The sequence below is a fragment of the Aythya fuligula genome, chromosome W, assembly GCF_009819795.1.
Source record: "Aythya fuligula isolate bAytFul2 chromosome W, bAytFul2.pri, whole genome shotgun sequence".
Lineage (NCBI taxonomy): Eukaryota > Metazoa > Chordata > Aves > Anseriformes > Anatidae > Aythya > Aythya fuligula.
Genome location: NC_045594.1, coordinates 9592991 through 9607523, shown reverse-complemented (window position 1 = coordinate 9607523; position 14533 = coordinate 9592991).

Sequence of the window (14533 nt, the reverse complement as noted above, 5' to 3'; positions counted from 1 at the left end):
ATTCTCTCCACATATTTCCAAGGACTGTATAAAACTGGGGCAAAAGCCCTTTTGCTTATTAAGATCAAAAATATTTTTCAAACATGTCCATCGTGTCACAGATTAACACATCTTAGCATGCTTCAATAAAAACGCAAAACAAAATCACATGGCAAGCAGCCATATGAAGTGAGGCCACAGGTTTGCATCCTCTCCATGGGTACTGTATTCTTCATCCCGGTATAAAAAGAAAGGGGACAAATGTGCAGGAAGAAAGGAAAAACAAATAAATGATCACTTGTGTCTCCAAGAGCTTCATACTGTCAGTTTCTTGAGCACTTCATTATTAAATTTTCTGTGAAGCACCTTGCATGTTTTTGGGTAACTGTGGGAAAAAGAAAAAAGTGATAGTAGTAATCAGCTACTAGGGTATCCTACAGCATGGCCCATGCCTCTCCACTTGACAGCAATGCTTTAGACCATCCATGTAGAATATTCAGTTTGTGTTCTCACATTTTTGGGGCAGTCTGGTCTGATGAGGTGCTGGTTCATCACAGGGGTTTCTAAGCACTACAGCAATATGATGAATAAGCAGTAATCTGTTCCATACACAAGGATTTCCCCAACTCTTAATTTCATGTGCCCTGATTAAGGACTTAAGTGCATTTAAATAGTATCCTGAGAAAAAAAATCACAGGAAAAAAAAAAAAGTTTTCTGAATTCAGAAAACAAACATCATGCCCTTGCAATACCTCTTCCTTCCATATCATGCAAAAACTGGGGTGCAGCACTTTTGAGACAATTAGAAGCACATTTCAACAAAGGACACATTTGAGATCTGCTTAAGATGCCTGTGTAGGTTGTATAAACCACTACATAGAAAAAAAAAAAAAAAAGAAAAAGAAAAAAAATGTAAAAGCATGAAAAGAGCTGCCAATTGGATAACATGGAGAAGCAGTTCAATCCCATGTTGGTTTGTTTTACTTTTCTTTTTCTTTATTTTTTAAGCTATTTCTTAAATAATAAGTGCACATTAAGAGTTAAATATGTATATACTGTATTTCAAAAAAAAATCAAACAAATGGGGCACAAGGTTGTTCTATAAGTCGTGCTGGTTAATTTTTAGTTTGTGTTCATAAGTGTTTTTTAAAAGCCTTTTTTAAAGTGTAATTTGCATGTTCTACTTTGATTGTATGTACACATATTTTAGAGCAAAAAATGCATTTGTATTTTATTGAATATAAAGGCAAGAAAAAAAAAACTTGTACATTGTTTGAAATGTTCTTTTTTGTAACAGTTTTTATTCATGAAGCATTTTTGTACATTTAAAAATGGATATGGACTTGCTGTTCTTTGAGACTTAGATACATCTGGCATGCTTTAATGTCATGCTCCTTCACGATCTTAGATGTTGGTTTTTAAACATTTTTTTCTAAAACAGAGCTCAGTCTTTTCACTACCAAATCAGGTTAGCACAGTATAGAGCACTTAACTAAAAAATAAATTAAAAAAAGGGAAAAAAAAGTTAATCCTATTCATGTGTTATTCATTGTGTGAAATTAAAGGAATTCAATTCAGTCTAACATGAGTTGTGAATTCTTTTGTCTTATTTTCCATCTGTTTCCCATCACTAAGGAGTTTAATAACTTTTGGGATACTAATACCATGAATTCACAAGCCCTCTTTATGGTAATGGAAAAAAACATGCTTTGGTTCTGTTTCTTTTTTCCCTTCTTCTTTTTTTTTTTTTTTCCCCCTTTCCTTTTTCCCAGAATATCCTTAAAAGTTAAAAATGGACTGTGCCATTGGTCCCCATGGACAAAAGGGAGCTTCCCACATTGAGGCTGTGTGTATCATCAAATGAGCAGAAACATCTATGGTCCAAACTGTGTCCCCAGGCACAAGCACAGTGGTACCTGCCACACAGGTGGGACTCCCACTCCTGAAGCAGATGGAGCATCGCCTCCAGACTCCTTCAGGGTGAGGAGTCCCAGGGGCTCCACCACCTTCCCCAGTGGCTCATCAACCTTTGCATGGAAAGCAAATTCCACTCCCTGAAGAAGGCAGTGATGCTCAGGTGGGATAGGTGACAGTGTCCTCTCATGTTCTGCCCTTCAGTTTTTTGGGATGGGTTGTCTTGATGGGACAAACTCATCTAACCACTAGGACAACCCCTCTGCTGCTTATACAGCTATTGCTTCCCCCCAGGGTTATGTCCAACTTCATGTAGAGCTGCTCCAAAGATCTCATTTTAATGGGTCTTTTTTCTTTCTCTTCTTTGTATCTTTAACATATGCACAGCCCCAGCATTTGACAACAGTTTGCAAAAGCGCTGACATTTTTATTCACTGTTTTTATTGGGCTCTGTGATGTATAAGCCACTGGTCTCTGTAACCACATTTTTGTAAAAGGCCTGTGGTAAGACTTCTTCAGAAGCATCTGTGAACTGTCAAGTTTTGTGCTTGCTGCTGTAGTATCTGAGTACTGATCTCCCCTCCCACAAGCTCTTTTCTGAGATCTACCTGTGCTTTCATGGTATCACCTTGCAGGGGTGATGGAGAAGGCAGGGAGAGCATCTGCTGGGAGAGAGATGTTCGGTTTCTGTCATTGTGTGTGTGTGGCAAGGGATGAGGGCCTCTGTCTGTCAGTTTTTCATGCATACATGCCTCTTATCTCTTTTTTTTACCAGACTGCTGACACCATGTACAGTGTCAGAGCATCATACTCCTCTCTGGTCTCCTCCTGGGCTGGAAGGAGTCCTTGTTCAACAGCCTTGTTGGTTTTCTCAAGGTAAAATCAGGCTTTTGCTAGGATCTCTCTGTTTATCCCGGCTGTTTCATCACTGGTAATTACTCCAGTATTGTCGCTTCTTTCCTCTGAGGAAAAACAAACAAACAAACAAAAAACATTGAAAACCTTAGGAAAAAAAGCTTAGGAAAATCACAGGCTTTGGTAGGTTGTTGCTTTTTTTAGGTAGCTTTTGTTTACTGAAGTATTATTCTCATGTCTATATTTTTCTTGAGTCCAGTGCTTTCCCAATTTACTTTAATACTTTCATTATTAATCTCTGCCTGAAATAATAAAAAATAATGAAAACACCAAGTGTGTCAGAAATAACTGTCATTAGAAACAATGTTATTTCCTGATTATCCTCCTTTTATTTTTCTGAGCATCCTTTGCTCACAGAATTAGTGAAGCTCTGTTCAAACCTTCTTTGGTCATCCTCCATATTACTGGAGTTTGAACTTAGGAAGGAATTTCTCACTCCACCCACAAGGTATGGATAAGGACATGAGAAGTATCCCTAGGGTCAAAGTATCTTAATTCACTTTTGAGAGTGGAGGTTATTCATGTCCTCCAGGACAAGTAGGATGACCAAGGTGACCTTCCCTCAGCCTCAGTTGGCAGAGACAAGCCTTGATCTCCCCCATGGTGCCATTTCCCACCGGACTCCGTGGCTATCTCATCTGTCAAACTTACGTTGTGTGAAGGGAAGTTTAATTGGTGGAGATGCCTGCAACTTGTATACAAGTTGTGTGAGCTCATGACAGCGTTATTTGCTATTCTGTAATATGGAGCATGCACATAATTTTAGAACAACTCTTCTGTTACCAAGTAGAATTTTCCAGTGACTTTGAGGGGATGGATGACAGGATCCTGTGCAAGGTTCTTCAGTACATATCATCCTGCAAGTTCTAGAAAGCAAAGGAAAGCATAGATAACCTAAAAAATATATATGTTTGGCCTTTTATTAGTAATTAATGAATTAATGACCTGCATCATTACTGCAGTAACATAGAGGGTTCCTAGCTAATAGGAAGTACAGAAATCACAGTGAAGTGTGGTGTATCAAACGATCTATGCATTTTTACTGTGAGCTACAGGAACAACTGGCATGAAACCACCACAGGAGCTGTAAGAGGAGTTGAACAGAATGTTAGTGCCATCATAAGTCATTTCATTACAATAATTAACTTTCTCTGTAACACAGAGCAGGACCCTGTGTTTCACATTCTCAGCCTGTGCAGATCAGCACTATCCATTTCAAATGTGTTAAAGCAATTTGCAAGAGAAAAAGATCTGTTCCTCATGGAAACAATTCATCCCAAAGTGGCTTTGGAGTGCCTCTAGTAATATGATGTAATGTAAACTACTGTTGTTTGTTGCCTGTAAGAAATGTCATATTGAAAATGTACTAAAAAACAAATGTTTGGAAAACTTGTTCAGCAACAGTAGTAGTCAGACCACTATGGTTTTATAAGAGCTGTGCTTGAAAGAAGTGGGGAAAAGAAGTGGAAAGTCCTTGGGAAAAGGATGAAGCAGGAAGATATTTAAGTACTGAGATCTAGTTCTTCTTGGGACCCTTCTGTGCTTCAAAAAAATTCTTAAAAAATTCTCCAAGCCCTAGGTATCATGTAGTACATCAGCCCTGCATAAATCAAGCTTGGAGGAAGCACAGTGTTTCTTCCGTAGTGCTTGAAACAGATGTGGTTTGTGTGGTATCTGTTTGCTTGGAGGGATTTATCCCCTTCTAAAATCCCTCCCCAGCCAGCAATTCAAAGCTCAGAACAGGGACCCTGTCATCTCTCCATCATTTTCCAGGTAACCTGTTCCAGAAGAAGGGAAAAGTGAGAGGTATCATTATTTGATTGGCCTTGAGTATCTTTGAAAAGACAATAAAATGTCTTTCTCCATTCTACTCCCACCTATGCTCATATCTGGCAGTTCCTGAACTCCCCACAGATGTTATTGGTAAATAATACTCCAATTAAATCAATAGAAGTTTTGTCATCAACACAAAGGGAACAAAATTCCCTGAAGCATCTCCCTGATTTAGCTTGCCACAATACTATTATCTGTGACCTCAAATACCTTTTAATGCCTTCTAGTTGCCTCACCCAATATTCTGTTTATATACTGAAAGTACAAGTATTTCAAGCAGAGAAATAATAAAAAAGGACAAATTGTGAAAGCCTCTGCAAGGTAAAGGCAAGGAAGAGAGAACATGAAGAACATCTGTGGGTGAGCATTGTACAAGAGCACAATTAGAAAAGGGATGAAAAGTGATCTCTGAAGGAAGCAAATGATGATGTGGCAGAGCTGTAATGAAGATAATGACAAAGGAAGGCACTGCTTAGTTTTCTGGAAGAAAGAAAAAAAAGCAGCATACTTGAAAGGGAAGCAATGAGCACAGAAACACAAAAGGACATTCACTGGAAGGAGGGAGGTGGAGAGGGAGACGCTGGAGGATATGAAGATTTAGGTCATGGAGAGAGTATAAAAATGGAGCTTGCAAGAGAAGACAGAGGAGGCAGCCTGCTTGCTTACTATGACTTTATTGCTGCTTTTTAAGCTGACACAGCACTCATTAAACAGCTACCATCACGGCATTCTTAGTGACCATTCTTATAAATGAAGATACAACTCAATCTGAATTTAGTAATATTTATAAAAGGCAAGTAAACAGCGCTGGGTGCATGGGGAGTCTACGCTCTACCAACACGCATACAATAATATCAAACTTTCTAAATATACAGAACATTGCTTTTACAAATTCATAAGAAACCCGAGTACGCCTATACAAATGTACAATCAGAAAAGGTATCAATTGAAACATAAACATGGCAAAGTTTTCCGAATTCTAGCAAACAGTCCTTTAAGTCTATTACTATTAATGTCCATGACTGGGGGAACATAGTTGGAGTTGGTAATCCTGGTTGAAGTGCTCCCATACCTTCCATGACTTCATTAATTTTTCTCATATCATATAACAGTCTCCATTTTCCATTCCTTTTCTTGATTACAAACACCGGAGAATTCCAGGGCTAGTCATGGGAACAATATGTCTCACTTTAAGTTGTTAGGCAACTCAGCCTTTGGGCCTTATGTATCCTATTCTTCCCGGATCAAAGAAAAGCATATCCATCTCCTTTTCAAGGCCAATAGGGCCTGGGTCAAAAGGCACATCCAGGTCACCAGGGGGCGTGACAGCAAAGGCCTTCGATGGCAGTAGTGGCAGAGGGGCCGATGGTGTAGCAGAAGGATGGGTCATAGAATCATAGAATCATAGAATATCCTGAGTTGGAAGGGACCCTTAAGGATCATCAAGTCCAACTCTTGACACTGCACAGGTCTACCCAAAAGTTCAGACCATGTGACTAAGTGCACAGTCCAATCTCTTCTTAAATTCAGACAGGCTCGGTGCAGTGACCACTTCCCTGGGGAGCCTGTTCCAGTGTGCAACCACCCTCTCTGTGAAGAACCCCCTCCTGACGTCAAGCCTAAATTTCCCCTGCCTCAGCTTAACCCCGTTCCCGCGGGTCCTGTCACTGGTGTTAATGGAGAAAAGGTCTCCTGCCTCTCGACTCCCCCTTACGAGGAAGTTGTAGACTGTGATGAGGTCTCCCCTCAGCCTCCTCTTCTCCAGGCTGAACAGGCCCAGTGACCTCAGCCGTTCTTCGTACGTCTTCCCCTCCAGGCCTTTCACCATCTTCGCAGCCCTCCTCTGGACACTCTCCAACAGTTTCATGTCCTTTTTATACTGTGGTGCCCAGAACTGCACACAGTACTCGAGGTGAGGCCGCACCAGCGCAGAGTAGAGCGGGACAATCACCTCCCTTGACCTACTAGCGATGCCGTGCTTGATGCACCCCAGGACACGGTTGGCCCTCCTGGCTGCCAGGGCACACTGCTGGCTCATATTCAATTTGCTGTCTACCACGACCCCCAGATCCCTCTCTTCTAGGCTGCTCTCCAGCGTCTCATCACCCAGTCTGTACGTGCAGCCAGGGTTTCCCCGTCCCAGGTGCAGGACCCGGCACTTGCTCTTATTGAACTTCATGCGGTTGGTGATCGCCCAGCTCTCCAACCTATCCAGATCCCTCTGCAAGGCCTTTCCACCCTCATTCGAGTCCACAACTCCTCCAAGTTTGGTGTCATCAGCAAACTTGCTCAAAATACCTTCTATTCCTACATCCAGATCGTTTATAAAAATATTGAAAAGTACCGGCCCTAAAATGGAGCCTTGAGGGACCCCACTGGTGACCGCCCACCAGCCTGACGCAGCCCCATTTACCATAACCCTTTGGGCCCTGCCCGTTAGCCAATTGCTCACCCATCGTATGATGTTTTTATTTAGCTGTATGGTGGACATTTTGTCCAGTAGGATCCTATGGGAAACCGTGTCAAAAGCCTTGCTGAAGTCCAAAAAAATCACATCAGCTGATTTCCCTTGGTCCACCATACGGGTGATCTTATCATAAAAGGAAATCAGGTTAGTCAGGCAGGACCTGCCCTTCACAAACCCATGCTGGCTATGGTGGCCATGGTGGACGAGCCCACAGCTCCCTCACTGTCTGGCAAACCACACGTTTCTGACTGTGGTCCCACACGGCTCTTTAAGGCCTCAGAGATTGTTTGCCAGGTGCCGAGCAATCCCACTGCAACCTTGTCGTTTTTAGTTGCAGAGTCACACACCTTGACCTCAGTTTGGTCCCATATTTCAGGCTCATAAACTGTCTGGTTGTTAATAAGGAGAATAAGCTGTAAGGTTACCAGCACAGTCTTTGTTTCTAAGGACATATGATTCCCCATAATGCGCAACTGCTTACCAGCGAGGGGCAGTTGTGTGTGCGGGACCGCTTCTCTCATCTTGAGCTTCTTCCCAGCTCTGGTGTGCCTATTTCCAGCGACTTTCTGTACGAGCTTCTCTGAGCAGTTTGCTGAGTTTGGCCGAACCTATCTTCAAGAAGATGGTTGATATTAATAAAGAAGGGATGTTGCAGGAAGAAGGGCCAAAAGCACAACAGACACCAGTATGGTCAGATCATGCTCCATTTATTACCCGAATAGCCTAGCTTTTATAGCAAACTTAACAGGGGTGGATAGTGTCTCACACAAGATTATTGGTCAAAAGCACTCAGACAAACAACTAGACCTTGCCCTTGAAGCCAGCTGCTGGCAACAATATTTCTCTAAATTCCTCAATTGGGTGATGTGGGAACACTGTCATGGGAACTTCTAATAGTCGTCCTGGTAGCTTGGTTTGCTCAGCTGCAGCAAGCCGTGGGATCTTTGCTGTTTCAAAAATCCCTCAACAATTCCCCCTTTTTCTTTTTGAGCAAACCAAGCCCGATGTAACAGTTTTGCAAGTAACCCTTTAACCACAGTTATTACAATACAACACGCAATGATGATTAACACCACAACAAACAGAATCCTTAACCCCTCTTTGACTAATCCCAGTAACCATCTATGCATCGTTTCAAACAAATCAGTGAGCCATTGATTGAAAGGATTGATATCATATTGAATCTTTCTCATGTGCTCTTTCAGGAAAGTAATGTATTTGTGAATTGACTCACTATGATCAGAAAGGTTTAAACAGCACATTCCCTCAAAGCCCTCACACCCATGAGCCAAAAGCAAGAAGTCAATAGCAGCTTGATCCTGTAAGAGCACATGTCGCAGACTATTTTGATCTGGTAACATCTCCTCAAGTATCTCTGTCGTGGCATGGGCTTGCTTCTCGGCCCAGCATACCAAATTTTCTAAGTTGTTAAGTGCGGCCGCAGATGCCACTCCTGGCACGAAAATTGCCAATGCCGCTCTAGCTGCAACACCAAGCAACTCAACGTTATCATTGCAATCTGGTGCGAGCAATGCCCATTTATGTCTGTTGATCTCACACAACTGCGACAAGCTAGGAGCAAATATAGTAAATATATCTAAGTAACATGGACCTCCAATAGCATTTGCAGGGATACCTTGCCAGTCCCTATCCCTGCAAATCATAAAAACATCAGGAGGTAAGGCCATAGCTGTACAATTGTTCCAAACGCTATAGTTGTTACCCCTTGTCTCCGTGCCATAAGCCCCTAACCCTGCGTAGCAGTGTCATTGTAACCACAGGTGTTACTTGTATTTCTGTACCCGTATGGCCCTTTCCAAGTTCCTGTAGCAGGATCTCAATAATTCATTCTTATTTGTAGTAACACATTCGGTGCTGCTATATTTATTGTTTGAAAATGAATACTCGCAGGAGGGTCTTCTCGGTCACTAGACAAACATAAGTGATTCAAGACAAGCAATGCCTCAGACAATCGCTCATCGATGTTCTTGATCTCTTTTAATCTCACTAATTGTTCCTTTAAAACCTGGTGTGATCGTTTGACCATCGCTTTGCCTGTGGGAAAACATGGAATACCTGTGATATGCTTTACTGCCCACATTTTCATAAATTTTCTAACCCTTTCGCTAACATACACTGGACCATCGTTCATCTTGATCTGCTGTGGCACCCTCATAATGGCAACACACACCATCAGATGTCTACACACAAGGTGTGCTTTTTCTCCCCCCTGTGCCGTTGCCCATATGAATCTTGAAAAAGTACCAATACTCACACGCACATATCTTTTAGTACCAAATTCCGGCACATGTGTTACATCCATTTGCCATACCTCAAGTGCCTTAACACCCCGTGGATTAATACCCAAACCTAACCCTGGTCCATAATGACTACAGGAAGGGCACACTCTTACTATTCCTTTTGCCTCTGCCCAAGTAAATCCAAGCATTCTCCAAAGACCCTTTTCATTCTCATGGAACATTTCGTGGGACACTCGCACATGTGCAAAATCACTCTCAGGCCTCTTTGTGACTATACTCACCAATTTGTCTGCTTGTGAATTACCTTCTGCTAACCCAATCGAGAACTGACGACTACGTATATGGGTAACACGGTAAGGTGCAGTTCTCCCCTGAATGGCATCTCGCAGCTGCAGAAATAATCTGTCCCTCTTAGGGTGCCGTATCAAGGCATCCTCTATCCATTTTACCACGTTGACAACATACAGAGAGCCTGAGACGATATTAATCGGCTCATACATCCAGCACTGACAAGCCCAAACAACTACAGACAATGCCAGTGTTTGTAATGAATCCCCTGTCTCCCCCAGAATTATGTATTTCTCCCAACTTCCGTTCTCGTACCACACACACACAGCCTTCCTACTTGCCGCACCTGCATCAGTGTATACAGTGAGACCCACCACTGGTCGGGACTAAAGCCGTGGTACTACCTGCCATTTATATGATCTTATAACTTGCCAGAGAGGCCCCTTTGGAGTTCGGGAATGTACCAATCCTGGGTAATCTAACACAGCTTCTTGTAGTGGTATGGATTGCTGTAAACACCATTCCAAAAGATCCTGAGTCATTGGCAGACTAATATCTCCTGGTTCCTTCTGATCTCAATACTCCGAGAGCAACCCTCACGTACAATCTCTGTAATAGGTTCTGCCCATGTTTGAATACTCGTTTTTGGCTGAATCTGTAGGAAAATCCATTCCAGGACTCAAAAATGCTGCCCTATCATTCCACCCTTGCTATCATCTATTTCATTTATGCTATTCCTATTATCCATGCTGTTAATGTCAGTGGCATCTTCCTGATACTTTTTCTGTCTTTGTCGCCCCTTACTCTTCCCCTTTTCTTTTTGCCACTGACCAAGCACCTCAATTGGAGGAGACACATAATTGCTAATTAGGAAGGAGAGTGCAACTTGTGCTATACATCTGCAGGCAGAGACAGCTGCAACCTTAGAAGCTATTTGTGAAAGAGCCTGCTTTTGGTTATTTGTTAGTGTAATCTGCGGCTCTGCACTCCTGCACCGCAATAAAGGTAGTAATATAGCAAAGTCGTTATTAGTAATCCATACAATGTGGCAACTCCACTGAATATTATCCAGGAACATCTGTACATTTATCAAATTATGTAACAGCATAGTTATATCACCTTTCTGTGGACGAATAGTAGGGTCTGATATTTTCCATCCCAAGTATAGCCATGGCTGCTTCCGTCGAACCTTCTCTGGGGCTATCTTCAACCCTTCTGCTTCCAAAATTTCCTGAATAAACTTTAAATCAGAATCTTGGAAGCATTCTGGCCTACAAAACCGAATGTTATCCATATAATGGTAAATAATTACGTCACACCACGCTGTCCAAATTGGTTGTAATGCCCAGGCCACATATAATTGACATAATGTAGGGGAATTCCTCATCCCCTGCAGAAGCACTAGCCATTCATAGCGCTTTGCTGGGGCTTGTTTGTTAATGGAGGGTACCATAAAAGAAATCTCTGACAGTCCTGTGCCATCACATCTGGTTGCCTGGACTGATCAGCTCTCTGTACCAACATGTCCTCTACCGGAACGGTTCTCGGCAGTGTAACTAAGATGTTTTGAGTTTTTGGGTTTGCTTTATCAAACGCAAGCATTTTAAACACACTGCTTTTAGACTCCGCTGTTATATCAGGATGGTCAGGGATTGCTGCCCACAGCCGGTTGATAAATTTAGCATATGGTTCCCCAGGGGCCTGTACTACAAATGCGAATGGAGGTGCTTTCTTTTCCACTGGGAGACTAAGAAGAGCCCTCAGTGCGAGCTGTGCAGCTGTTTGGTGAATAATCGCAGGGAACTGCAACTGAATCTGGGTATTGAGATAAGGACCCGTCCCCGTTAACATCTCTGCAGTAATCCCATACAGAGGGTCCCCTGGTTGACGCAGTCGACCCACTTCCCACTGTGCTGACCGCGACCATTTCCTTTCAAACAATAACAATTGGGAAGACGTTAACAGTAAGCGTGCCAAGTTTTGACAGTCAAGTGGACACATTAGTTCTGCCTGGAAAATCCATTGAATTATCTGTCGAGTCGCCTGGGATTGTAAGCCATATTCCAAAATATTTTTTCACGCTTGTTGTAAAAGCTTCCAATCATGCGGCTGCCACAACCCAGTGCCTTGCACAGGGTCGATAAGAATAGGGCAGGCCAAGGATGTAGCATGCCTATGCCCTTCTATGATGGCATGACGTATGACGTCGGAGTACCTGTCCTTCCTTGGTGCCAACGGTGGTGTAGCGACGGACAATGAGGGAGTTGGCTCCGGTGGGGCAGACAAGAGAGGAAGCTCCTCCGAATCCGTAATTTTTAAGTTCTCCAATTTCTCTAGCAGTTCTTGCAACTGCTCCTCCAGTGAAGGTTGATTTTCGCAAGCTGCTGCTGCACCTCTCATTGGCGAAGCATCCCGAGTGGATTTATTGCTGCCTGGCAGCGGCACAGATGCAGGCAGCACAGCTTCATCAAGATTTTCCAGTGTGGGGGGTGGGGAGGGCAACCCCCACTCCCCATCAGCACTCTGCTCTGATAGTCCCTTAGTTATTTCTGCCGCTGATTGCTTTATTGGAGAGGTCATACCCCGAACTGGGGTGGGTGCAGGAACCGACGAAAAAGATTGTGTCAGCCGCATTCCTGAGGTCTCAGGTTTTGTACTCGGTGTTCTGTCAGTCCCAGATGGTACTGACAAAGCTTGCGCCGCTGTCATAGTAAGCTGCTGTTCAGTTTTCATACCACACAGCACATTAATCACTGTGTGCAACGTCCCACTTACATCGTTATCTAACTGTCCACTTGAGATGGCTTTATCCCATAAGCGATCTGCTACGTGCCGCCACTCAGCTGGACTAAACATTAGAGGGATTCCCTTCAGAAAACCCTCCTTCTGAGCCTAGTGCACCAAGGATTTGATCTTTTTTTTTTTTTTACATTGGAAGATACACCTGTCTTAGAGAGAATACTAGAGAGAAGCTGGATAGCCGCTTCCTCCTCCGTGGTTATGTCAGATGAGCCGCAGGGTCGTGATCTCCACCCCTCTGCTATGTGCCAACTCGCCACACGGTGGCGGTTATCTGCCGTTTCCACTGACGCCTCCTATCTCCCGTAGCAACTCAACTCCGGATGTCCCGCGTCTCACCACAATACTTCACTCTTCTGCGTCTCACCGCGGTTCTGCTCTGCGTTCCACCGCGATTCTCTGTCTCTACGTCTCACCGCAATCCTGTCTCCAAGTCTCACCGCGATCTCTGTCTCCGCGTCTCAATGGGATCTCTCTATCTCCGTGTCTCACTGCGATACCTCTGTCCGGGTCTCTGCTTGGAGTCTCTCAGCGTCTCTCAGGTCTTTCAGCGTCTGTCAGGTCTCAGTGACTCTCAGCTCTCTCAGGTCTCTCAGCGTCTCCGTGTCTCTCAGGTCTCTCAGCGTGTCTCAGCGTCTCTCAGGTCTCTCAGCGTCTGCGGGTCTCATCCTGTTCGTGTGCCATATGTTGCAGGAAGCACAGCCAAAAACACGACAGACACTAGTATGGTCAGATCATGCTCTCCTTTATTACCCGAATAGCCTGACTTTTATAGCAAACTTAACAGGGGCGGATAGTGTCTCACACAAGATTATTGGTCAAAAGCACTCAGACAAACAACTACAAGAAAACAACCCCACCTGCAAGAAAACAACCCCCTTGTGATTAGCAGTCACGTAGATCCCGTCCTTGAAGCCAGCTGCTGGCAACAATATTTTTCTAAATTCCTCAATCGGGCGATGTGGGAACACTGTCATGGGAACTTCTCACAGTTGCTCTGGTAGCTTGGTTTGCTCAGCTGCAGCAAGTCATGGCCTCCTTACGGTTTCAAAAATCCCTCAACAATCCCTCATTTTTTCCTTCAAAATACAAGAAAGGAAGAAAGTATTCTCAAAGGTCATAAATTATTCCCCCAAATAGCATTATGTTTATTCCTATAAAAATGCTACTACCAATTTAACCTGCTTATAGAAATGGAAGAGAGGAACCAAATGAGATAATTTGGGCATCAGCTATAGCAGATAAACACCTTTCTTTGCTTAGCTTAAACTCACCTTGTGTGCCAGAGCAAGGAAGCTGTGGGAGTATTGCCATGGGGGTCGACAAGCCCCTTGGTTGGTGGTAACATCAGACTCTTAATGATGAGGCCATCAGGAATGTAAAGAGTTTAGAAGGAACAAAGAAGGGTGATTCAGGAGACGCCTTGCTGTCTCGGGTTGCTTGTTCTCCACCAGTTAAGGCATGGAAGTTGCTGGGGGTTTCCTGGTTGCTGGGCAAAGTTGTTGACCAAAGACTAGTTAGTGGAAAAGTATTGCTGTGGGGCAAATGGTATAAGAAGGAAACCTGTTGTCAATAAAAGAGTTGAAGTTATGCCCTCAGTAAAGTAGAAGTTACGGAACTGTAAAGAACCCTGGTGTCCGTGTGGTCACTACACCACAGGGAGCAACAGATTGCTCTTGTTTTGCAGCATATTTCACAAATACTACAGAGAACTAATTTAAACAAATAATTAGAGCTGGTAAGAGGAATGGAAAGAAAGGGCAAGAGCTGTTGATAAGACTGGTCTTGTGGAATAAATGTAGATAAGAGGTAAGAAGTGAAATTAAGAGTACTGGGGAACAATGGCGTGCTGTAAGAATATATTTATATCACGACCCCCCTAGTTTCAGTTTAGTGTTAGATATAAACTAAGGAAAAAAAAAAAAACACCAACTCTGAAGTCAGCTTCCATGTTACATATGTAGGTTTGTTGAACCACAAGTGTCAAAGTATCTCAAAGCCAGTGTCAACCCAAATCCACCTTGGTGTAGCTCTCCAACCACTCATCTCCCAGCCTGTAGCTCTGCTTGGGGTTATT